Genomic DNA, 26,016 nt, shown 5'->3' on the forward strand with positions numbered 1-26,016 from the left:
ATCTCCTTCAGAATCCAGGCGTGATCTCCTTCAGAATACAGGCGTGATCTCCTTCAGAATACAGCCGTGATCTCCTACAGAATACAGCCGTGATCTCCTTCAGAATACAGGCGTGATCTCCTTCAGAATCCAGGCGTGATCTGCTTCAGAATACAGGCGTGATCTCCTTCAGAATACAGGCGTGATCTCCTTCAGAATACAGCCGTGATCTCCTTCAGAATACAGGCGTGATCTCCTTCAGAATCCAGGCGTGATCACCTTCAGAATACAGGCGTGATCTCCTTCAGAATACAGGCGTGTTCTCCTTCAGAATACAGGTGTGATTTCCTTCAGAATACAGGCGTGATCTCCTTCAAAATCCAGGCGTGATCTCCTTCAGAATACAGGCGTGATCTCCTTCAGAATACAGCCGTGATCTCCTTCAGAATACAGCCGTGATCTCCTTCAGAATACAGGCGTGATCTCCTTCAGAATACAGGCGTGATCTCCTTCAGAATACAGGCGTGATCTCCTTCAGAATACAGGCGTGATCTCCTTCAGAATACAGCCGTGATCTTCAGAATACAGGCGTGATCTCCTTCAGAATACAGGCGTGATCTCCTTCAGAATCCAGGCGTGATCTCCTTCAGAATACAGGCGTGATCTCCTTCAGAATACAGGCGTGATCTCCTTCAGAATACAGCCGTGATCTCCTTCAGAATACAGGCGTGATCTCCTTCAGAATACAGGCGTGATCTCCTTCAGAATCCAGGCGTGATCTCCTTCAGAATCCAAGCGTGATCTCCTTCAGAATACAGGCGTGATCTCCTTCAGAATCCAGGCGTGATCTCCTTCAGAATACAGCCGTGATCTCCTTCAGAATCCAGGCGCGATCTCCTTCAGAATACAGCCGTGATCTCCTTCAGAATACAGGCGTGATCTCCTTCAGAATATAGCCGTGATCTCCTTCAGAATACAGCCGTGATCTCCTTCAGAATCCAGGCGTGATCTCCTTCAGAATCCAGGCGTGATCTCCTTCAGAATACAGGCGTGATCTCCTTCAGAATACAGGCGTGATCTCCTTCAGAATACAGGCGTGATCTCCTTCAGAATCCAGCCGTGATCTCCTTCAGAATACAGGCATGATCTCCTTCAGAATACAGGCGTGATCTCCTTCAGAATACAGGCGTGATCTCCTTCAGAATCCAGGCGTGATCTCCTTCAGAATCCAGGTGTGATCTCCTTCAGAATCCAGGTGTGATCTCCTTCAGAATCCAGGCGTGATCTCCTTCAGAATACAGGCGTGATCTCCTTCAGAATACAGGCGTGATCTCCTTCAGAATACAGCTGTGATCTCCTTCAGAATACAGGCGTGATCTCCTTCAGAATACAGGCGTGATCTCCTTCAGAATACAGCTGTGATCTCCTTCAGAATACAGGCGTGATCTCCTTCAGAATACAGGCGTGATCTCCTTCAGAATACAGGCATGATCTCTTCAGAATACAGCTGTGATCTCCTTCAGAATACAGGCGTGATCTCCTTCAGAATACAGGCGTGATCTCCTTCAGAATACAGCTGTGATCTCCTTCAGAATACAGGCGTGATCTCCTTCAGAATACAGGCGTGATCTCCTTCAGAATACAGGCGTGATCTCCTTCAGAATCCAGGCGTGATCTCCTTCAGAATACAGGCGTGATCTCCTTCAGAATACAGGCGTGATCTCCTTCAGAATACAGGCGTGATCACCTTCAGAATCCAGGCGTGATCTCCTTCAGAATACAGGCGTGATCTCCTTCAGAATCCAGGCGTGATCTCCTTCAGAATCCAGGCGTGATCTCCTTCAGAATACAGCTGTGATCTCCTTCAGAATACAGGCGTGATCTCCTTCAGAATCCAGGCGTGATCTCCTTCAGAATACAGGCGTGATCTCCTTCAGAATACAGCCGTGATCTCCTTCAGAATCCAGGCGTGATCTCCTTCAGAATACAGGCGTGATCTCCTTCAGAATACAGCCGTGATCTCCTACAGAATACAGCCGTGATCTCCTTCAGAATACAGGCGTGATCTCCTTCAGAATCCAGGCGTGATCTGCTTCAGAATACAGGCGTGATCTCCTTCAGAATACAGGCGTGATCTCCTTCAGAATACAGCCGTGATCTCCTTCAGAATACAGGCGTGATCTCCTTCAGAATCCAGGCGTGATCACCTTCAGAATACAGGCGTGATCTCCTTCAGAATACAGGCGTGTTCTCCTTCAGAATACAGGTGTGATTTCCTTCAGAATACAGGCGTGATCTCCTTCAAAATCCAGGCGTGATCTCCTTCAGAATACAGGCGTGATCTCCTTCAGAATACAGGCGTGATCTCCTTCAGAATACAGCCGTGATCTCCTTCAGAATACAGCCGTGATCTCCTTCAGAATACAGGCGTGATCTCCTTCAGAATCCAGGCGTGATCTCCTTCAGAATCCAAGCGTGATCTCCTTCAGAATACAGGCGTGATCTCCTTCAGAATCCAGGCGTGATCTCTAGAGATGAGCGAATCGAAGTATCCGAAGTGGAATTCGAGTCGAATATCGGAAAAATTTCGATTCGTGCCGAATCCGAAAAATAGCCTAATTCGGACGCGCGAATCGAAATTTTTCAGAAAATGGCGGCTGACATGTGCGGCGACGGAGCGGGGATGTCTGGGAAGGCGCGCAGACAAGGCGCGCTGACCCATAATGCATTCCTCAACTACATGTGATCGCATCAGCCTATCAGCAGCCAGCCAGCCAGCACTGTGTAATGGTCGAGGTATAAATAGCGGCCATTTTGGAATTCTTCATTTGCCTGCAGTTATTGAACAGAGGCAGACCGCTCTGTACTAGGGACAGGGACAGAGTTAGGGCCACAGAAACGAGAATTGGGGACAGAGAGAAGTTACTTAGGGACAGAGAACCATTACTCAGGGACACAGACTTGTTAATGAGGGCCACAGAATCGTTATTTAGGGACAAAGAAACGCTAGTTAGGGCCACAGAATTCATAATCAGGGACAGACAGAATTGTTACTCAGTGCCAGAGAATTGTTACTTAGGGCCACAGAAACGATATTAGGGCCACAGAATTGTTACTCAGGGACAGACAGAATTGTTACTGAGTGCCAGAGAATTGTTACTCAGGGACAGACAGAATTGTTACTGAGTGCCAGAGAATTGTTACTTAGGGCCACAGAAACTTTACTTAGGGCCACAGAATTGTTACTCGCACAGACACAGAATTGTTACTCGCACAGACACAGAACTGTTACTGAGGGCCACAGAACTGTTACTTAGGGCCACAGAATTGTTACTCGCACAGACACAGAATTGTTACTCAGGGCCACAGAACTGTTACTTAGGGACAAAGAAACGCTAGTTAGGGCCACAGAATTCATACTCAGGGACAGACAGAATTGTTACGGAGTGCCAGAGAATTGTTACTCTGGGCCACAGAAACTTTACTTAGTGCCAGAGAATTGTTACTCAGGGACAGACAGAATTGTTACGGAGTGCCAGAGAATTGTTACTCAGGGCCACAGAAACTTTACTTAGGGCCACAGAATTTTTACTCAGGGACAGACAGAATTGTTACTGAGTGCCAGAGAATTGTTACTCAGGGACAGACAGAATTGTTACGGAGTGCCAGAGAATTGTTACTCAGGGACAGACAGAATTGTTACTGAGTGCCAGAGAATTGTTACTTAGGGCCACAGAAACTTTAATTAGGGCCACAGAATTTTTACTCAGGGACAGACAGAATTGTTACCGAGTGCCAGAGAATTGTTACTCAGGGACAGACAGAATTGTTACTGAGTGCCAGAGAATTGTTACTTAGGGCCACAGAAACTTTAATTAGGGCCACAGAATTTTTACTCAGGGACAGACAGAATTGTTACTGAGTGCCAGAGAATTGTTACTCAGGGACAGACAGAATTGTTACGGAGTGCCAGAGAATTGTTACTCAGGGCCCCAGAAACTTTACTTAGGGCCAGAGAATTTTTACTCAGGGACAGACAGAATTGTTACTGAGTGCCAGAGAATTGTTACTCAGGGACAGACAGAATTGTTACTGAGTGCCAGATAATTGTTACTCAGGGCCCCAGAAACTTTACTTAGGGCCACAGAATTTTTACTCAGGGACAGACAGAATTGTTACTGAGTGCCAGAGAATTGTTACTCAGGGACAGACAGAATTGTTACTGAGTGCCAGAGAATTGTTACTTAGGGCCACAGAATCTTTACTTAGGGCCACAGAATTGTTACTCGCACAGACACAGAATTGTTACTCGCACAGACACAGAATTGTTACTGAGGGCCACAGAACTGTTACTTGGGGCCACAGAAACGTTAATCAGGGACACAGAATTGTTACTGAGGGCCACAGAACTGTTACTTAGGGCCACAGAATTGTTACTCGCACAGACACAGAATTGTTACTCGGGGACACAGAATTGTTACTCAGGGACACATAATCGTTTAATTAAAGAGTATGTCAGACAACATGCAGAGGAGTGGCAGAGGAGGCAATGTTTTAGGAGCGAGCAGACGTGGCAGCAGAGGAAGGGGTCGAGGCAGCACTATTCGCAGCCAGAGGCCAGTGCTCCCGGTGTCATCCAGCGGTCGTGTCTCCACCGACAACCCTGCCGTCGTCGATTGGTTGGCTCGGTCGTCTTCCTCTTCCCAGGTCACCTCTGACACCTACAGCCAACGGTCGGTGGGTACGTCAGACACAACCGTTAGTTGGCATGGCCCGGGACCAAGCCCACTGAAATCACGTGTCCTCTACCTGCCCCTGTCCTTTGGTGTTCCCTCACCAAGCGAAGTATCGCATGCTGTGGGCTCAGCCCCACTGTACAGTGAGGAAGAGCTAACAGAGGGCGGTCAGGAACGGGGGGAGACATCCGCCTTTTCAGCAGCCAGGCGAAGAAGTAGTGGCGAGGAGAGTGGCTCGGTAGCCGGTCTAGAGACAGGTCTGTCTCCTGACCCACACGCAGCCGAGGGGGCTAGTAGTGAGGCGGAGACCCTACTTGATGATGAGGAGGTTGATCGCACTTGGCAGCCTCGTCGTCATCAGGCAATTTCTTCCGCATCATCAGGAGAAGAGGGTGGCAGCTTGGCAGCGAGCAAAACAGTCGGTGGGTTGCCCAGGAGGCAGCAGGGTCGCAGCAGTGTCAGTGGAGGCAAACGGCCACGGAGTAGAGCACCAGCTCCACTGCAGCCTACCACCACGGCCAGTAGTGGTGCCGGTGTGCACGGAGGAAGCAGCAGTCAGCCAGTGAGGAGTATCGGGGGCAAAGTTTCCTACTCGGCGGTGTGGCAATTTTTCGTCAAGCCGCCCGAGGAAGTAAACGTAGCCGTATGTCGACTATGTGGCCAGAAAGTCAAGCGTGGCCAGGGGGCCCATGTTGGGACTACAGCGTTGCGGCAGCATATGCAGCGTCGCCATTTGGTGGCCTGGGAAAACCGTGATAAAGATACGGCGGTTCTGCCCGCCCCAGCCCCCGCTCCATCACCCGCTCCGTTACTTGCTCCGTCACCCGACGTCAATCGCCCTCCATCAGCCAGTCAAGGCTCCAACACCTCTGCTGAGGGGAGTTGTCGCTCGTTGGCATCTTCCGCTCGTTCAGATGCTCCTTCTCCTGCTACTCCTCTTCACGGATTCCGTCAGCAGTCTTTCTTGGAATCCGTTTCCAAGAGACAACAGTTTGCGAGCACGCACCCGACGGTGCAAAAGCTGAACGTCCTCCTGTCCAAGTTGCTGGTGCTGCAGTCCCTCCCTTTCCAAGTGGTGGACTCAGCACCTTTCAGAGAAATGATGGCTTGTGCCGTGCCGCGGTGGAGAGTGCCAAGCCGTCATTTCTTCGCCAAAAAGGCAGTGCCAGCCCTGCATTCACATGTAGAAGACATGGTGGGCCAGTCTTTGAGCATGTCGGTCTCTGCCAAAGTGCACGGCAGCGCCGACGTGTGGAGCTGTAACTATGGTCAGGGACAGTACATGTCATTTACGGCCCACTGGGTGAACGTGGTGCCGTCACAGCCGCACCAGCAACTTGGACAGGTCACGCCGCTTTTGCCTCCACGTTTGCACGTCCTTGGTCCGGCAAAGATGTCCGCCTCTACCACCTCTTCTTCCGCCGTGTCCTCAGCCGCCACCCCCGTGCCAAGTCCCATTACCCGACCGGCATATCACATGTGCAGGGCGCAACGGTGTCACGCTGTTCTGCACCTGGTATGCCTTGGCGAACGTAGTCACACAGGGGAGGAACTTCTGAGTGTAATGAACAGAGAAATCGACAGATGGCTGTCTCCGCGCAAACTGAAAATCGGAACCATGTTGACCGACAACGGAAAGAACATGGTGTCTGCTCTGCGTCAAGGAAGGTTGTGCCATGCGCCATGCATGGCTCACGTGTTCAATCTGGTTGTCAAGCGGTTCCTAAAATCCACCATCCCACTGCAAGACATCCTTAAAATGTCACGTAAACTTTGCATGCATTTCAGCCATTCCTACACCGCAAAGCACACCCTCCTTGAGCTGCAGCGGCAGAACGGAATTCCACAGCATCGCCTGATCTGCGACGTTGCAACAAGGTGGAATTCAACCCTACACATGTTAGACCGCCTTTACGAACAGCGAAAGGCCATCACCGATTTCCTGATGTTACAAGCGGATAAAGGTACTCCCCTGTGTAACTTCGATGTCAGCCATTGGCAGCTCATGCGTGACACCTGCCGCTTGCTCAGGCCCTTTGAGGAGGCCACGCTATTCGTGAGTCGGCAGGACTATGGGATGAATGACGTCATTCCTCTGTTGCACGTCCTTGAACAAATGCTGTTAACAATGGCTGGTCAGGGTGCGGTAGACGTGGCGCACAGATCTCAACGCCACATGACCCCTGTGGGGGCAGGACAGGAAGAAGAGGAGGAGGTAGAGGAGGACATTTGTGCTCAGGAATTATTGAGTGAAATGGGTGGTTTTTCCACTCAGCGGACAGGAGTGGAGGAGCAGGAGCATTTGGTAGAGGAGGAGGAGGAGGAGACAGAGGACCCAGACGCACCGTGGCAGTATGCTGTGGAGATGGAGGCAGGGAGTCCCTCGCATTACTTGGCACAAATGGCCCATAGCATGCTCGGTTGCTTGCGTAGCGACAGCCGAATAATAACCATCAGACAGAGGGATGACTTTTGGCTGTCCACCTTGTTGGACCCTCGCTACCGTTCCAAAATGGTGGCCTTTTTCACACCTGCTGAGAGGGAGGCCAAAATAACGTACTATAAAAACCACCTATGTAGTCAGTTGGTCTCTGCCTTTGTGCGCCAACGTCCATCCTCAGACACTGTGGGCCCTGTGCGCTCGCGTTCCGCTGCCATGGCAGCAGGGGAGGGGTGGGGTGGTAGGAGCAGTGGCAGCTCCACCAGCAGCAGCTGCCTCAGTCTGCAGTCGATGATGAGTAGCTTTCTTCACCAGCGCAGTGAGGAAACTACTAACCAGCCGCAGCAGCAGCAGCAGCATCAGGTGGACCTGGAGCAGGACCTCAAACAACAGGCTTGGGCCTACTTGGACAGCACCCTGCCAACCGAGGTAGACAATCCCCTTGACTACTGGGCAACGAAACTTGACCTTTGGCCCCAACTAGCTGAATTTGCCCTTGAAAGGCTGTCATGCCCGGCCAGTAGCGTGGCATCGGAGCGCGTGTTTAGTGCGGCAGGAGGTATTGTAACTCCGCGGAGGACACGACTGTCCACCCAAAGTGTGGAGAGACTCACGTTTGTGAAAATGAATCAGGCGTGGATTAGTCTGGATTTCAAACCACCAGTTCCTGACACAACTGACTAAATCCGCCATGAATCATGCCTCAAACATGTGCCACTTTCAGGTCTCCTCATACTGCTGGTGTGTAGAATTTTTTGACATAGGGTGCTGGCAGATTATGGGCCTCCCATAGCTGCTGCCAGGCCCCTAATCTGCCATGGGCCCCTATATACCGCTTCCTCATGCTGCTGCCAGGTCCAGAGTCTCTCATGGGTCCCTGTACGGCCTCCCATTGCTGCTGTCTCCATCGCCACACTCTGCCATGTGCCACTTTCAGGTCTCCTCACACACTGCTGGTGTGTAGAATTTTTTGACATAGGGTGCTGGCAGATTATGGGCCTCCTATAGCTGCTGCCAGGCCCCTAATCTGCCATGGGCCCCTATATACCGCCTCCTCATGCTGCTGCCAGGTCCACAGTGTCTCATGCCATGTGCCACTTTCAGGTCTCCTCACACTGCTGGTGTGTTGAATTTTTTGACATAGGGTGCTGGCAGATTACGGGCCTCCTATAGCTGCTGCCAGGCCCCTAATCTGCCATAGGCCCCTATATACCGCTTCCTCATGCTGCTGCCAGGTCCAGAGTCTCTCATGGGTCCCTGTACGGCCTCCCATTGCTGCTGTCTCCATCGCCACACTCTGCCATGTGCCACTTTCAGGTCTCCTCACACACTGCTGCTGTGTAGAATTTTTTGACATAGGGTGCTGGCAGATTATGGGCCTCCCATAGCTGCTGCCAGGCCCCTAATCTGCCACAGGCCCCTATATACCGCCTCCTCATGCTGCTGCCAGGTCCAGAGTCTGTCATGGGTCCCTGTACGGCCTCCCATTGCTGCTGTCTCCATCGCCACACTCTGCCATGTGCCACTTTCAGGTCTCCTCACACACTGCTGGTGTGTAGAATTTTTTGACATAGGGTGCTGGCAGATTATGGGCCTCCTATAGCTGCTGCCAGGCCCCTAATCTGCCATAGGCCCCTATATACCGCCTCCTCATGCTGCTGCCAGGTCCAGAGTCTGTCATGGGTCCCTGTACGGCCTCCCATTGCTGCTGTCTCCATCGCCACACTCTGCCATGTGCCACTTTCAGGTCTCCTCACATACTGCTGGTGTGTAGAATTTTTTGACATAGGGTGCTGGCAGATTATGGGCCTCCTATAGCTGCTGCCAGGCCCCTAATCTGCCATGGGCCCCTATATACCGCCTCCTCATGCTGCTGCCAGGTCCACAGTGTCTCATGCCATGTGCCACTTTCAGGTCTCCTCACACTGCTGGTGTGTTGAATTTTTTGACATAGGGTGCTGGCAGATTATGGGCCTCCTATAGCTGCTGCCAGGCCCCTAATCTGCCATAGGCCCCTATATACTGCCTCCTCATGCTGCTGCCAGGTCCAGAGTCTGTCATGGGTCCCTGTACGGCCTCCCATTGCTGCTGTCTCCATCGCCACACTCTGCCATGTGCCACTTTCAGGTCTCCTCACACACTGCTGGTGTGTAGAATTTTTTGACATAGGGTGCTGGCAGATTACGGGCCTCCCATAGCTGCTGCCAGGCCCCTAATCTGCCATAGGCCCCTGTTGTCGCTTGTTGGCATATTCCGCTCGTTCAGATGCTCCTTCTCCTGCTACTCCTCTTCACGGATTCCGTCAGCAGTCTTTCTTGGAATCCGTTTCCAAGAGACAACAGTTTGCGAGCACGCACCAGACAGTGCAGAAACTGAACGTCCTCCTGTCCAAGTTGCTGCTGCCAGGCTCGTAATCTGTCATGTGCCCCTGTACCGCCTCCTCATGCTGCTGCCAGGTCCAGAGTGTGTCATGGGCCCCCGTACCGACTCCAAATGCTGCTGCCAGGCCCGTAATCTGTCATGGGCCCCTGTACCGCCTCCCCATGCTGCTGCCACGTCCAGATTGTGTCATGGGTCCCTGTACGGCCTCCCATTGCTGCTGCCAGGCCTGTAATCTGCCATGGGCCCCCGTACCGACTCCTCATGCTGCTGCCAGGCCTGTAATCTGCCATGGGCCCCTGTACCGCCTCCTCATGCTGCTGCCAGGTCCAGAGTGTCTCATGGGTCCCTGTACGGCCTCCCATTGCTGCTGTCTCTATCGCCACTCTCTGCCATGTGCCACTTTCAGGTCTCCTCACACTGCTGGTGGTTTCCATTTTTGTCATAGGGTGCTGTATGGCCTCCCATTGCTGCTGCCTCCACCGCCACACTGTGGCTCCACACTCTGGTTTTGGCCCCGTGACTGGCCAAATGAGTGAAGTGTGCGGTGATTCTAAGATGGACGGCACTCATCTGCATGTCATACTGCCTGACAGTATTATTTCTCTTCCCCAGCAGACTCCAAGGGCATTTAAATTAAAGGTACAGTGTTCAGCACTAATATAAAGGCTCTCTGAAGCCTAGAAACACCCTTTTTTAAGTTAAATTCACAGCGAATATATTCGACTCGAATCGAAATTTTTCTACGAATTCGCCGAATCAGTCGAATCGAATTTTTGAATACTTCGCTCATCTCTAGTGATCTCCTTCAGAATACAGCCGTGATCTCCTTCAGAATCCAGGCGCGATCTCCTTCAGAATACAGCCGTGATCTCCTTCAGAATACAGGCGTGATCTCCTTCAGAATCCAGGCGTGATCTCCTTCAGAATCCAGGCGTGATCTCCTTCAGAATCCAGGCGTGATCTCCTTCAGAATCCAGGCGTGATCTCCTTCAGAATACAGGCGTGATCTCCTTCAGAATCCAGGCGTGATCTCCTTCAGAATACAGCCGTGATCTCCTTCAGAATACAGGCGTGATCTCCTTCAGAATACAGCCGTGATCTCCTTCAGAATCCAGGCGTGATCTCCTTCAGAATCCAGCCGTGATCTCCTTCAGAATACAGGCGTGATCTCCTTCAGAATACAGGCGTGATCTCCTTCAGAATACAGCCGTGATCTCCTTCAGAATACAGCCGTGATCTCCTTCAGAATACAGGCGTGATCTGCTTCAGAATCCAGGCGTGATCTGCTTCAGAATCCAGGCGTGATCTCCTTCAGAATACAGGCGTGATCTCCTTCAGAATACAGGCGTGATCTCCTTCAGAATCCAGGCGTGATCTCCTTCAGAATCCAGGCGTGATCTCCTTCAGAATACAGCCGTGATCTCCTTCAGAATCCAGGCGTGATCTCCTTCAGAATACAGGCGTGATCTCCTTCAGAATACAGCCGTGATCTCCTTCAGAATACAGGCGTGATCTGCTTCAGAATACAGGCGTGATCTGCTTCAGAATACAGGCGTGATCTCCTTCAGAATACAGCCGTGATCTCCTTCAGAATACAGGCGTGATCTCCTTCAGAATACAGCCGTGATCTCCTTCAGAATCCAGGCGTGATCTCCTTCAGAATCCAGGCGTGATCTCCTTCAGAATACAGGCGTGATCTCCTTCAGAATCCAGGCGTGATCTCCTTCAGAATACAGGCGTGATCTCCTTCAGAATACAGGCGTGATCTCCTTCAGAATACAGGCGTGATCTCCTTCAGAATACAGGCGTGATATCCTTCAGAATCCAGGCGTGATCTCCTTCAGAATACAGGCATGATCTCCTTCAGAATCCAGGCGTGATCTCCTTCAGAATACAGCTGTGATCTCCTTCAGAATCCAGGCGTGATCTCCTTCAGAATACAGGCGTGATCTCCTTCAGAATCCAGGCATGATCTCCTTCAGAATCCAGGCGTGATCTCCTTCAGAATCCAGGCGTGATCTCCTTCAGAATACAGGCGTGATCTCCTTCAGAATCCAGGCGTGATCTCCTTCAGAATCCAGGCGTGATCTCCTTCAGAATCCAGGCGTGATCTCCTTCAGAATACAGCTGTGATCTCCTTCAGAATACAGGCGTGATCTCCTTCAGAATCCAGGCGTGATCTCCTTCAGAATGCAGGCGTGATCTCCTTCAGAATACAGCCGTGATCTCCTTCAGAATACAGGCGTGATCTGCTTCAGAATACAGGCGTGATCTCCTTCAGAATCCAGGCGTGATCTCCTTCAGAATACAGCCGTGATCTCCTTCAGAATACAGGCGTGATCTCCTTCAGAATACAGCCGTGATCTCCTTCAGAATACAGGCGTGATCTCCTTCAGAATACAGCCGTGATCTCCTTCAGAATACAGCCGTGATCTCCTTCAGATTACAGCCGTGATCTCCTTCAGAATACAGGCGTGATCTCCTTCAGAATACAGCCGTGATCTCCTTCAGAATCCAGGCGTGATCTCCTTCAGAATCCAGGCGTGATCTCCTTCAGAATACAGGCGTGATCTCCTTCAGAATACAGGCGTGATCTCCTTCAGAATACAGCCGTGATCTCCTTCAGATCTGTCTATGTGATGTATCTCTGTCATCTGTCAAATGCTACAGAAAAGTACAGTAACTATAACTTTGTGTGGACATACCTGGTGATGGAACCCCATGTGGAGAGGTACACCTCAGGCTCCATACCCCTGGTAAAGTGACAGGAGGCACGAGAGCCTGGAGTCTGTGTGCACTCGGATACAAGCTGAACCATGATGCAGGGTAGCAGGCACAATGGGCAGGCACTTGGCAGGTCACAGTCAGCAGGCACTTGGCAAGTTGCAGAAGTCACTACAGGCTGGACACAGAGCAGGGTCAGGCAGGTTGGGTCACACACTAGCAGGACTCCATGGACAGAGCAGGGTCAGGCAGGTTGGGTCACACACTAGCAGGACTCCATGGACAGAGCAGGGTCAGGCAAGTTGGGTCACACACTAGCAGGACTCCATGGACAGAGCAGGGTCAGGCAAGTTGGGTCACACACTAGCAGGCACTCCATGGACAGAGCAGGGTCAGGCAAGTTGGGTCACACACTAGCAGGACTCCATGGACAGAGCAGGGCCAGGCAAGTTGGGTCACACACTAGCAGGACTCCATGGACAGAGCAGGGTCAGGCAAGTTGGGTCGCACACTTGCAGGCACTCCATGGACAGAGCAGGGTCAGGCAAGTTGGGTCACACACTAGCAGGACTCCATGGACAGAGCAGGGTCAGGCAAGTTGGGTCACACACTAGCAGGACTCCATGGACAGAGCAGGGTCAGGCAAGTTGGGTCAGACACTAGCAGGACTCCATGGACAGAGCAGGGTCAGGCAAGTTGGGTCACACACTAGCAGCACTCCATGGACAGAGCAGGGTCAGGCAAGTTGGGTCACACACTAGCAGCACTCCATGGACAGAGCAGGGTCAGGCAAGTTGGGTCACACACTAGCAGGACTCCATGGACAGAGCAGGGTCAGGCAAGTTGGGTCACACACTAGCAGGACTCCATGGACAGAGCAGGGTCAGGCAAGTTGGGTCACACACTAGCAGGACTCCATGGACAGAGCAGCGAGCAGAGTAGACAGGTTCAGGTTGGACTTGGTAACAGTAAGCCAACAGACAGAAGGATGATGCAGAGATGTGGTCACAGAGCCAGGGGTCGGGTCAGGCAGCGTTCAAGCATGGTCAGACGGATCAGGACGACAACAGAAGATCCGGTACAGGAACACGCAGCAAGTGGCAGAACGCTGTAGACCATAAAGCCAAGTCCTAAGGCAGCAGAGATGTTTATATAGCCCACAAGGCACCAGGCTAGTAGTGGGTGTACACGCCACCGTCTGCGCACACACGTGAACATGAACACGGGTTCTGATAACAGGAATTCTCTGTCTGCACATAACTATGGACATATTTTTCCTTTCCTGACATTTCCGTTCTTTGAATATAAAGGCTACCAGTCGGGGGTGTCATGAGAAAGCCTCTGGCAAGGAGTTGGGCACAATATGGCTACCAGAAAGCGGGTCCTTGTCCCATCCAAGAAGGGCGATACGGTACCAACAGTCAGCCAATCACCCTACATGGTGACCCTGAAAATCCTGAACCCAAAGACAGCCAAGCATGGAAATGTGGAAAAGTGATGGCAGAGAAAGGCCGAGTGATCCATCCAGTCCGCCTATATTTTTGTTTTTTTGTTGTTTTTTTTTTCGGGGGAGGTTGGGGGTTCCTTTTTTGTTATTTTGTTTTTGTTTTTTTCGTTATCTTTATGTCTGAGAGTGTTTGCAGCTATTTCCTGTTGACGGGGTCACTACTCTGCTGGTTTATTCCAAGCCGCAACCTGCATTGTCAAAACGGGAAGAGCAATTGGAACCTACGGTATATATTTCCCTTAATACATTTTTTTTCTTTAACCACCTCCATCCGGCCATTGTATATAAACAGCCAGACGGTGGCAGTGCAGGGGCGGGTGGCCATTTATAAACGGCCTCCCCGCCCCCTGATTGTGCGCCTTCCCTGGGAGCACGCAGCACCGCGATCCAGTGCCCGCTGTGTCCTCCAGAAACAGTGGAACACCCATCGTCAGACAGGACCTCTGTGCAAGTGTCCGGACTGGAAGGGGGGGAAAGTGTCCGGACTGGAAGGGGGGGAAAGTGTCCGGACTGGAAGGGGGGGAAAGTGTCCGGACTGGAAGGGGGGGAAAGTGTCCGGACTGGAAGGGGGGGAAAGTGTCCGGACTGGAAGGGGGGGAAAGTGTCCGGACTGGAAGGGGGAGGAAAGTGTCCGGACTGGAAGGGGGGGGGGAAGTGTCCGGACTGGAAGGGGGGGAAAGTGTCCGGACTGGAAGGGGGGGTGAAAGTGTCCGGACTGGAAGGGGGGGAAAGTGTCCGGACTGGAAGGGGGGGAAAGTGTCCGGACTGGAAGGGGGGGTGAAAGTGTCCGGAATGGAAGGGGGGGAAAGTGTCCGGACTGGAAGGGGGGGAAAGTGTCCGGACTGGAAGGGGGGGAAAGTGTCCGGACTGGAAGGGGGAGGAAAGTGTCCGGACTGGAAGGGGGGGGGAAGTGTCCGGACTGGAAGGGGGGGAAAGTGTCCGGACTGGAAGGGGGTGAAAGTGTCCGGACTGGAAGGGGGGGAAAGTGTCCGGACTGGAAGGGGGGGAAAGTGTCCGGACTGGAAGGGGGTGAAAGTGTCCGGACTGGAAGGGGGGGAAAGTGTCCGGACTGGAAGGGGGGGAAAGTGTCCGGACTGGAAGGGGGGGTGAAAGTGTCCGGACTGGAAGGGGGGGAAAGTGTCCGGACTGGAAGGGGGGGAAAGTGTCCGGACTGGAAGGGGGGGAAAGTGTCCGGACTGGAAGGGGGGGAAAGTGTCCGGACTGGAAGGGGGAGGAAAGTGTCCGGACTGGAAGGGGGGGGGGAAGTGTCCGGACTGGAAGGGGGGGAAAGTGTCCGGACTGGAAGGGGGGGTGAAAGTGTCCGGACTGGAAGGGGGGGAAAGTGTCCGGACTGGAAGGGGGGGTGAAAGTGTCCGGAATGGAAGGGGGGGAAAGTGTCCGGACTGGAAGGGGGGGAAAGTGTCCGGACTGGAAGGGGGGGAAAGTGTCCGGACTGGAAGGGGGAGGAAAGTGTCCGGACTGGAAGGGGGGGGGAAGTGTCCGGACTGGAAGGGGGGGAAAGTGTCCGGACTGGAAGGGGGTGAAAGTGTCCGGACTGGAAGGGGGGGAAAGTGTCCGGACTGGAAGGGGGGGAAAGTGTCCGGACTGGAAGGGGGTGAAAGTGTCCGGACTGGAAGGGGGGGAAAGTGTCCGGACTGGAAGGGGGGGAAAGTGTCCGGACTGGAAGGGGGGGTGAAAGTGTCCGGACTGGAAGGGGGGGAAAGTGTCCGGACTGGAAGGGGGGGAAAGTGTCCGGACTGGAAGGGGGGGAAAGTGTCCGGACTGGAAGGGGGTGAAAGTGTCCGGACTGGAAGGGGGGGAAAGTGTCCGGACTGGAAGGGGGGGAAAGTGTCCGGACTGGCAGGGGGGGAAAGTGTCCGGACTGGGGGGGGGGGGAAAGTGTCCGGACTGGAAGGGGGGGAAAGTGTCCGGACTGGAAGGGGGTGAAAGTGTCCGGACTGGAAGGGGGGAAAGTGTCCGGACTGGAAGGGGGGGAAAGTGTCCGGACTGGAAGGGGGGGAAAGTGTCCGGACTGGGGGGGGGGGGGGGGGAAGTGTCCGGACTGGAAGGGGGGGAAAGTGTCCGGACTGGAAGGGGGGGAAAGTGTCAGGACTGGAAGGGGGGGAAAGTGTCCGGACTGGAAGGGGGGGAAAATGTCCGGACTGGAAGGGGGTGAAAGTGTCCGGACTGGAAGGGGGTGAAAGTGTCCGGACTGGAAGGGGGTGAAAGTGTCCGGACTGGAAGGGGGGGAAAGTGTCCGGACTGGAAGGGGTGAAAGTGTCCGGACTGGAAGGGGGTGAAAGTGTCCGGACTGGAAGGGGGGGAAAGTGTCCGGACTGGAAAGGGGTGAAAGTGTCCCGCCTGGAAGGGGGTGAAAGTGTCCGGACTGGAAGGGGGGGAAAGTGTCCGGACTGGAAGGGGGTGAAAGTGTCCGGACTGGAAGGGGGGGAAAGTGTCCGGACTGGAAGGGGGGGAAAGTGTCCGGACTGGAAGGGGGGGAAAGTGTCCGGACTGGAAGGGGGGGAAAGTGTCTGGACTGGAAGGGGGGGAAAGTGTCTGGACTGGAAGGGGGGCAAAGTGTCTGGACTGGAAGGGGGGCAAAGTGTCTGGACTGGAAGGGGGGGAAAGTGTCCGGACTGGAAGGGGGGGAAGTGTCCGGACTGGAAGGGGGGGAAAGTGTCCGGGCTGGAAGGGGGGGAAGTGTCCGGACTGGAAGGGGGGAAAGTGTCCGGACTGGAAGGGGGGGGAAAGTGTCCGGACTGGAAGGGGGGGAAAGTGTCCGGACTGGAAGGGGGGGAAAGTGTCCGGACTGGAAGGGGGGGAAGTGTCCGGACTGGAAGGGGGGGAAGTGTCCGGACTGGAAGGGGGGTGAAAGTGTCTGGACTGGAAGGGGGGTGAAAGTGTCCGGACTGGAAGGGGGGGAAAGTGTCCGGACTGGAAGGGGGGGGAAGTGTCCGGACTGGAAGGGGGGGGAAGTGTCCGGACTGGAAGGGGGAGGAAAGTGTCCGGACTGGAAGGGGGGGGGAAGTGTCCGGACTGGAAGGGGGGGAAGTGTCCGGACTGGAAGGGGGAGGAAAGTGTCCGGACTGGAAGGGGGGGGAAGTGTCCGGACTGGAAGGGGGGGGAAGTGTCCGGACTGGAAGGGGGAGGAAAGTGTCCGGACTGGAAGGGGGGGGGAAGTGTCCGGACTGGAAGGGGGGAAAGTGTCCGGACTGGAAGTGGTTACCCTAAAATACAAGTACCAGTGACATGACAAAGACATTTCCTGTGCTGATTCCTAGACTATCTCGGCAATGGCGCAGCCTCTCCACCTAACATCCCAATACATTATCTGAGTGATGTCATGAATGGGTGGGATTATGAGGTCACGCTCGGTTGTATGAACTCGGCCGTATCCATCAAGTACAACACATCACTGTGAGCAGTCATTACGATGGTCAATCAAGTGATTATTTATTACAGGTACTTCTATAGCTCTGTCAGTATACATATATTCCCATCAGTCCCCGCCCCCAAGGAGCTTACAATGTAAAGTCACAATCGTACATATTATGGACAATTTACACAGACGCCAATTAACCCACCAGCATGTTTTTGGAACAGGGGCGGACTGACCATTTGGAAACTCAGGAAAAAGGTACCAGGGGCATCTCATGGGGCCTGGGGTCAGTAGGGGGCCCCATGAGATGTTCCTGGTACCTTTTTCATAGGCTTTTTTGAGTTTGGGCAAGGACACAGGGGCCCCATGATCCCCTATTGCCACGGGGGCCCCATGAGTTGTCAGTCCACCGCTGTTTTGGAATGTGGGAGGAAATCCATGCATGCACAGGGAGAACATGCAACATGCAGGTAGTGTGGTGGTCGGGAATCAAACTGATGACCCCAGTACTGCAAGGTCAGGGGCGGACTGACAACTCATGGGGCCCCCGGGCAATAGGGGATCATGGGGCCCCTATGTCCTTGCCCAAACTCAAAAAAGCCTATGAAAATGGTACCAGGGGCATCTCATGGGGCCCCCTACTGACCCCGGGCCCTCGGGCAGTGCCTGAGTTTCCCAATGGTCAGTCCTCCCCTGGTTCGGTCTTTTCTCATTGCAGATTCCTAGAAACATACATTGAAAGTAAAAGAAGAGTTTAGTTGTGTCTGCAATGATATAGCATTGCGTGATCTCAGATTATCAAGATACAAAGACAGATTTTATAGAACAGGAACGTGTGCCCAGTGCTGAATGTTAACATTCCTCTGGAATCTCATCGCCAGGAAAATATCTTGTGACATGCATGGTTCAACTTGATTGGCACTTTGCATTTTGGGAGAATGGAAACTGTTATGAAAGCAACACCTTGTAAATGGCTGGTCCTCTTCCCTTGTAAACGTCCAACACATTCTTGTCTTCTTATCTCACACACGACATCATGAACACCAATGCCTACACACCAATCTTTATTGATGAGATCTTTGTATAAAATGGCTACAAATAACAAGCTGAGCTGCTTGATGAGGGATTTCACATCTGTTACACATCAGGTTAATGTCTGTAGACGAGTGTGGATGGAAGACCACAGACTACGGCTACCACCGACTGTCTCCAAGATGGAGTCATCTTTACACACCAAGATGACCTCAAATGGTCTCTTTACCCACATATTAGAATGTCATTTCATGACCATCTTGCTGTAGTATACCTTTCACTTGACACCGGCAGCAGGTTCTACTGTCAACTGTACTCTCCACACCGGAGGCCACGATGAGGAACAAGACTTCTCTAATGGCTGAAGATCATCTATTCAAAGGCATATCACAGAATGTGTGAGAATATGAATTCCTCTGACCTGCCCTCCAGATATGTCATTTCAGCTGGTGAAGGTCCATCAACCTCTCTGACCTGAAACCAACTCACTGCGGTCTTATCACATACAGTATGTGTCCCGGATAAATGACTGGATTCCGTGAGGTCCAAAGATAAGGATGGACCTTGTGAGGGGCAAACGAGCTCACAATAGGTGTGCCTATGATTTCCTTCTCAAACTTTGCTCAGTTGTGTACCACCATCATACACTCTACAAGACGTGGCACATGAACCACCATCATACACTCTACAAGACGTGGCACATGAACCACCAACATACACTCTACAAGACGTGGCACATGAACCACCAACATACACTCTACAAGACGTGGCACATGAACCACCATCATACACTCTACAAGACGTGGCACATGAACCACCAACATACACTCTACAAGACGTGGCACATGAACCACCATTATATACTCTACAAGACGTGTCACATGAACCACCATCATACACTCTACAAGACGTGTCACATGAACCACTAAGAATGTACCACCATCATACACTCTACAAGACGTGGCACATGAACCACCAACATACACTCTACAAGACGTGTCACATGAACCACCATCATATACTCTACAAGACGTGTCACATAAACCAACATCATACACTCTACAAGACGTGGCACATGAACCACCAACATACACTCTACAAGACGTGTCACATGAACCACCATTATATACTCTACAAGACGTGTCACATGAACCACCATCATATACTCTACAAGACATGTCACATGAACTACTAAGAATGTACCACCATCATACACTCTACAAGACGTGTCACATGAACTACTAAGAATGTACCACCATCATACACTCTACAAGACGTGTCACATGAACTACTAAGAATGTACCACCATCATACACTCTACAAGAAGTGTCACATGAACCTCCATCATACACTCTACTAGACGTGTCACATGAACCACCATCATATACTCTACAAGACGTGTCACATGAACCACCATCATATACTCTACAAGACGTGTCACATGAACTACTAAGAATGTACCACCATCATACACTCTACAAGACGTGTCACACAAACCACTAAGAATGTACCACCATCATACACTCTACAAGACGTGTCACATGAACTACTAAGAATGTACCACCATCATACACTCTACAAGACGTGTCACACAAACCACTAAGAATGTACCACCATCATACACTCTACAAGACGTGTCACATGAACTACTAAGAATGTACCACCATCATACACTCTACAAGACGTGTCACACAAACCACTAAGAATGTACCACCATCATACACTCTACAAGACGTGTCACATGAACTACTAAGAATATACCACCAACATACACTCTACAAGACGTGTCACATGAACTACTAAGAATGCACCACCAACATACACTCTACAAGACGTGTCACATGAACTGCTAAGAATGTACCACCATCGTACACTCTACAAGACGTCTCACATGAACTACTAAGAATGCACCACCATCATACACTCTACAAGACGTGTCACATGAACTACTAAGAATGCACCACCAACATACACTCTACAAGACGTGTCACATGAACTACTAAGAATGCACCACCATCGTACACTCTACAAGACATGTCACATGAACTACTAAGAATGTACCACCATCATACACTCTACAAGACGTGTCACATGAACTACTAAGAATGCACCACCATCGTACACTCTACAAGACGTGTCACATGAACTACCAAGAATGTACCACCATCGTACACTCTACAAGACGTGTCACATGAACCACTAAGAATGGACCACCATCGTACACTCTACAAGACGTGTCACATGAACTACTAAGAATGTACCACCAACGTACACTCTACAAGACGTGTCACATGAGCTACTAAGAATGCACCACCATCGTACACTCTACAAGACGTGTCACATGAACTGCTAAGAATGTACCACCAACATACACTCTACAAGACGTGTCACATGAACTACTAAGAATGTACCACCAACATACACTCTACAAGACGTGTCACATGAACTACTAAGAATGTACCACCAACATACACTCTACAAGACGTGTCACATGAGCTACTAAGAATGCACCACCATCGTACACTCTACAAGACGTGTCACATGAACCACTAAGAATATACCACCAACATACACTCTACAAGACGTGTCACATGAACTGCTAAGAATGCACCACCAACATACACTCTACAAGACGTGTCACATGAACTACTAAGAATGCACCACCATCATACACTCTACAAGACGTGTCACATGAACTACTAAGAATGTACCACCATCATACACTCTACAAGACGTGTCACATGAACTACTAAGAATGCACCACCATCATACACTCTACAAGACGTGTCACATGAACTACTAAGAATGTACCACCATCATACACTCTACAAGACGTGTCACATGAACTACTAAGAATGCACCACCATCATACACTCTACAAGACGTGTCACATGAACTGCTAAGAATGCACCACCAACATACACTCTACAAGACGTGTCACATGAACTACTAAGAATGCACCACCATCGTACACTCTACAAGACGTGTCACATGAACTACCAAGAATGTACCACCATCGTACACTCTACAAGACGTGTCACATGAACCACTAAGAATGGACCACCATCGTACACTCTACAAGACGTGTCACATGAACTACTAAGAATGTACCACCAACGTACACTCTACAAGACGTGTCACATGAGCTACTAAGAATGCACCACCATCGTACACTCTACAAGACGTGTCACATGAACTGCTAAGAATGTACCACCAACATACACTCTACAAGACGTGTCACATGAACTACTAAGAATGTACCACCAACATACACTCTACAAGACGTGTCACATGAACTACTAAGAATGTACCACCAACATACACTCTACAAGACGTGTCACATGAGCTACTAAGAATGCACCACCATCGTACACTCTACAAGACGTGTCACATGAACCACTAAGAATATACCACCAACATACACTCTACAAGACGTGTCACATGAACTGCTAAGAATGCACCACCAACATACACTCTACAAGACGTGTCACATGAACTACTAAGAATGCACCACCATCATACACTCTACAAGACGTGTCACATGAACTACTAAGAATGTGCCACCATCATACACTCTACAAGACGTGTCACATGAACTACTAAGAATGCACCACCATCATACACTCTACAAGACGTGTCACATGAACTACTAAGAATGTACCACCATCATACACTCTACAAGACGTGTCACATGAACTACTAAGAATGCACCACCATCATACACTCTACAAGACGTGTCACATGAACTGCTAAGAATGCACCACCAACATACACTCTACAAGACGTGTCACATGAACTACTAAGAATGCACCACCATCATACACTCTACAAGACGTGTCACATGAACTGCTAAGAATGTACCACCATCATACACTCTACAAGACGTGTCACATGAACTGCTAAGAATGCAGCAGCATCATACACTCTACAAGACGTGTCACATGAACTGCTAAGAATGCAGCACCATCATACACTCTACAAGACGTGTCACATGAACTGCTAAGAATGTACCACCATCATACACTCTACAAGACGTGTCACATGAACTACTAAGAATGCACCACCATCATACACTCTACAAGATGTGTCACATGAACTACTAAGAATGTACCACCATCGTACACTCTACAAGACGTGTCACATGAACTACTAAGAATGCACCACCATCATACACTCTACAAGATGTGTCACATGAACTACTAAGAATGTACCACCATCATACACTCTACAAGATGTGTCACATGAACTGCTAAGAATGCACCACCATCATACACTCTACAAGATGTGTCACATGAACTACTAAGAATGCACCACCATCATACACTCTACAAGACGTGTCACATGAACTGCTAAGAATGCAGCACCATCATACACTCTACAAGACGTGTCACATGAACTACTAAGAATGTACCACCATCATACACTCTACAAGACGTGTCACATGAGCTACTAAGAATGCACCACCATCGTACACTCTACAAGACGTGTCACATGAACTACTAAGAATGTACCACCATCATACACTCTACAAGACGTGTCACATGAACTGCTAAGAATGCAGCACCATCGTACACTCTACAAGACGTGTCACATGAACTACTAAGAATGCACCACCATCGTACACTCTACAAGACGTGTCACATGAACTACTAAGAATGCACCACCAACATACACTCTACAAGACGTGTCACATGAACCACTAAGAATGTACCACCATCATACACTCTACAAGACGTGTCACATGAACTACTAAGAATGCACCACCATCGTACACTCTACAAGATGTGTCACATGAGCTACTAAGAATGCACCACCATCATACACTCTACAAGACGTGTCACATGAACTACTAAGAATGTACCACCATCATACACTCTACAAGACGGGTCACATGAACTACTAAGAATGTACCACCATCGTACACTCTACAAGACGTGTCACATGAACTACTAAGAATGCACCACCATCATACACTCTACAAGACGTGTCACATGAGCTACTAAGAATATACCACCAACATACACTCTACAAGACGTGTCACATGAACTGCTAAGAATGCACCACCAACATACACTCTACAAGACGTGTCACATGAACCACTAAGAATGTACCACCATCGTACACTCTACAAGACGTGTCACATGAACTACTAAGAATGTACCACCATCATACACTCTACAAGACGTGTCACATGAGCTACTAAGAATGTACCACCATCATACACTCTACAAGACGTGTCACATGAGCTACTAAGAATATACCACCAACATACACTCTACAAGACATGTCACATGAACTACTAAGAATGCACCACCATCATACACTCTACAAGACGTGTCACATGAACCACTAAGAATGCACCACCATCGTACACTCTACAAGACGTGTCACATGAACTACTAAGAATGTACCACCATCATACACTCTACAAGACGCGTCACATGAACTACTAAGAATGCACCACCAACATACACTCTGCAAGACGTGTCACATGAACTACTAAGAATGCACCACCATCGTACACTCTACAAGACGTGTCACATAAACTGCTAAGAATGCACCACCATCATACACTCTACAAGACGTGTCACATGAGCTACTAAGAATGCACCACCATCGTACACTCTACAAGACGTGTCACATGAACCACTAAGAATGTGCCACCATCATACACTCTACAAGACGTGTCACATGAACCACTAAGAATGTACCACCATCATACACTCTACAAGACGTGTCACATGAACCACTAAGAATGTACCACCATCGTACACTCTACAAGACGTGTCACATGAGCTACTAAGAATGTACCACCATCATACACTCTACAAGACGTGTCACATGAACTACTAAGCATGTACCACCATCGTACACTCTACAAGACGTGTCACATGAACCACTAAGAATGTGCCACCATCATACACTGTACAAGACGTGTCACATGAACCACTAAGAATGTACCACCATCATACACTCTACAAGACGTGTCACATGAACCACTAAGAATGTACCACCATCATACACTCTACAAGACGTGTCACATGAACTACTAAGAATGTACCACCATCGTACACTCTACAAGACGTGTCACATGAACTACTAAGAATGTACCACCACCATACACTCTACAAGACGTGTCACATGAACTACTAAGAATGTACCACCCACAAAGTGTCAGCATCATGTTAAGAAGATGTCTTCCCTCAAATACTCAATGAGATCCAATGCCAACCCGTATCTCTGGTATCTGCCACTGGGGGCTGATGTAGCTGTGAGGTAGAAGCCTCCTCCCCCCACTGTGTGGCATTATTACAAATCTGGTGACATCACATTCTCATGACACTTTGACAACATTCCGCCATTGATTCTAGGAATGCTACCACAAAGCCCAAACACACTTCCTAAGCATGATTTACTGATTGCACTCCTTCTACAAATAAAAGTACAAAGCAGAGTTCAAGTCAGGGGCGGACTGACAACTCATGGGGCCCCCAGGAAATAGGGGATCATGGGTCCCCTGTGTCCTTGCCCACACTCAAAAAAGCCTAGAAAAAAGGTATCAGGGGCATCTCATGGGGCCCCGTACTGACCCCGGGCCCTCTGGCAGTGCCCGAGTGCTTGAATGGTCAGCCCCTGGTTCAAGTACAAACTATATAAAAGGAAATGGTAAAAGAGCTCACAAACATTTACAGTGAAGCTGAACTCCACCCAGATTTCCAAAATTCATTTTATAGGATTGTGTTTCCCTTTCAAATGTAATAAAATGTATTCTACATGCACATAGCATAAGCACCTGAATGTGTCTTGGTAATAGTCTCTGTCCTTCCCTGCACAGTCCTAGTTCCTTGGTAGATTGAGGTTTGTATCTTTCCAGGCATCAGCAGGACCATGAGGTGAGACCATAAAGACCTTCACCATGTTGGCCGTAAACAGCGGGGCTGCTTAATAGACTGCAGCCATCAATGTTCACAAGCAACGCATCCTAAAACTTGAGTTTAGTTAAATTCCATAAAAGACTAGACTGGAGCAGAGGGGTTTCCTGGTGCCTGGAATATTTAATAATAACCCAACCTACACCGTCCAATAATATGTCATTGGCTCGTTGTAAAATCCTAATACGTACAATACTTAAGAGTAGTGCGGGATACAGATGTCATTTTTTGGTTACACATCAAGGAACTGAAATGAGCAGGAATATTACTTTCTTTGAAAACTGGAAGCATTTGGCAATATCATGCAAAGTTATCGGGAAATTTTAAGACGCTGGATGCAGACTTGTGAACAACGGGACTGGTATTGATCCAAGGAAGTTTTCAGTCAACAATAATATAGATAGCCTGCAGACAGTCGGGTTACCTTTCCCTGACGTAGCCCAAAGCGTGGCACATGTGGTCCCAGTACACGTACTAATACTCTTTGCTGAATTGTTATGACTTCAACTTTCTTTGTCACAGCAAAGCTCCTCACCCTAATTGGAACCAGATGAGTAGAATCAGGTCATACTTGGACAGGCACCAGCTGAACAGGACACAAGAGGGTGGGTAGACCTTGCTTGTTTTAACAAATTTTAAGAAAACATTTCTAAGGGCATATTCCAGCAAAGTACACTCACCCAAAAAGACTCCGCGAATGGTTCAATGAATGTTCACACTCACTGCTCTACGTAGGGAAGAAACTCAAGCTTTTGTGTTGCTGTGACCTTCTCAGGCTTTCATTTCTGATTCTACCTATCAGAGGATATGGTGGATCGATAAGACCGACGCTTTTAGTTTTTATGCTCTTGTTGGACATGCATGTTGTTAACCAGCAAATCTAGCAAGTTCTAAATTCCAGACAA

The sequence above is a fragment of the Staurois parvus genome, unplaced genomic scaffold, assembly GCF_062004578.1.
Source record: "Staurois parvus isolate SC_StPar_1 unplaced genomic scaffold, SC_StPar_1.0 ptg001754l, whole genome shotgun sequence".
Taxonomy (NCBI): Eukaryota; Metazoa; Chordata; class Amphibia; order Anura; family Ranidae; genus Staurois; species Staurois parvus.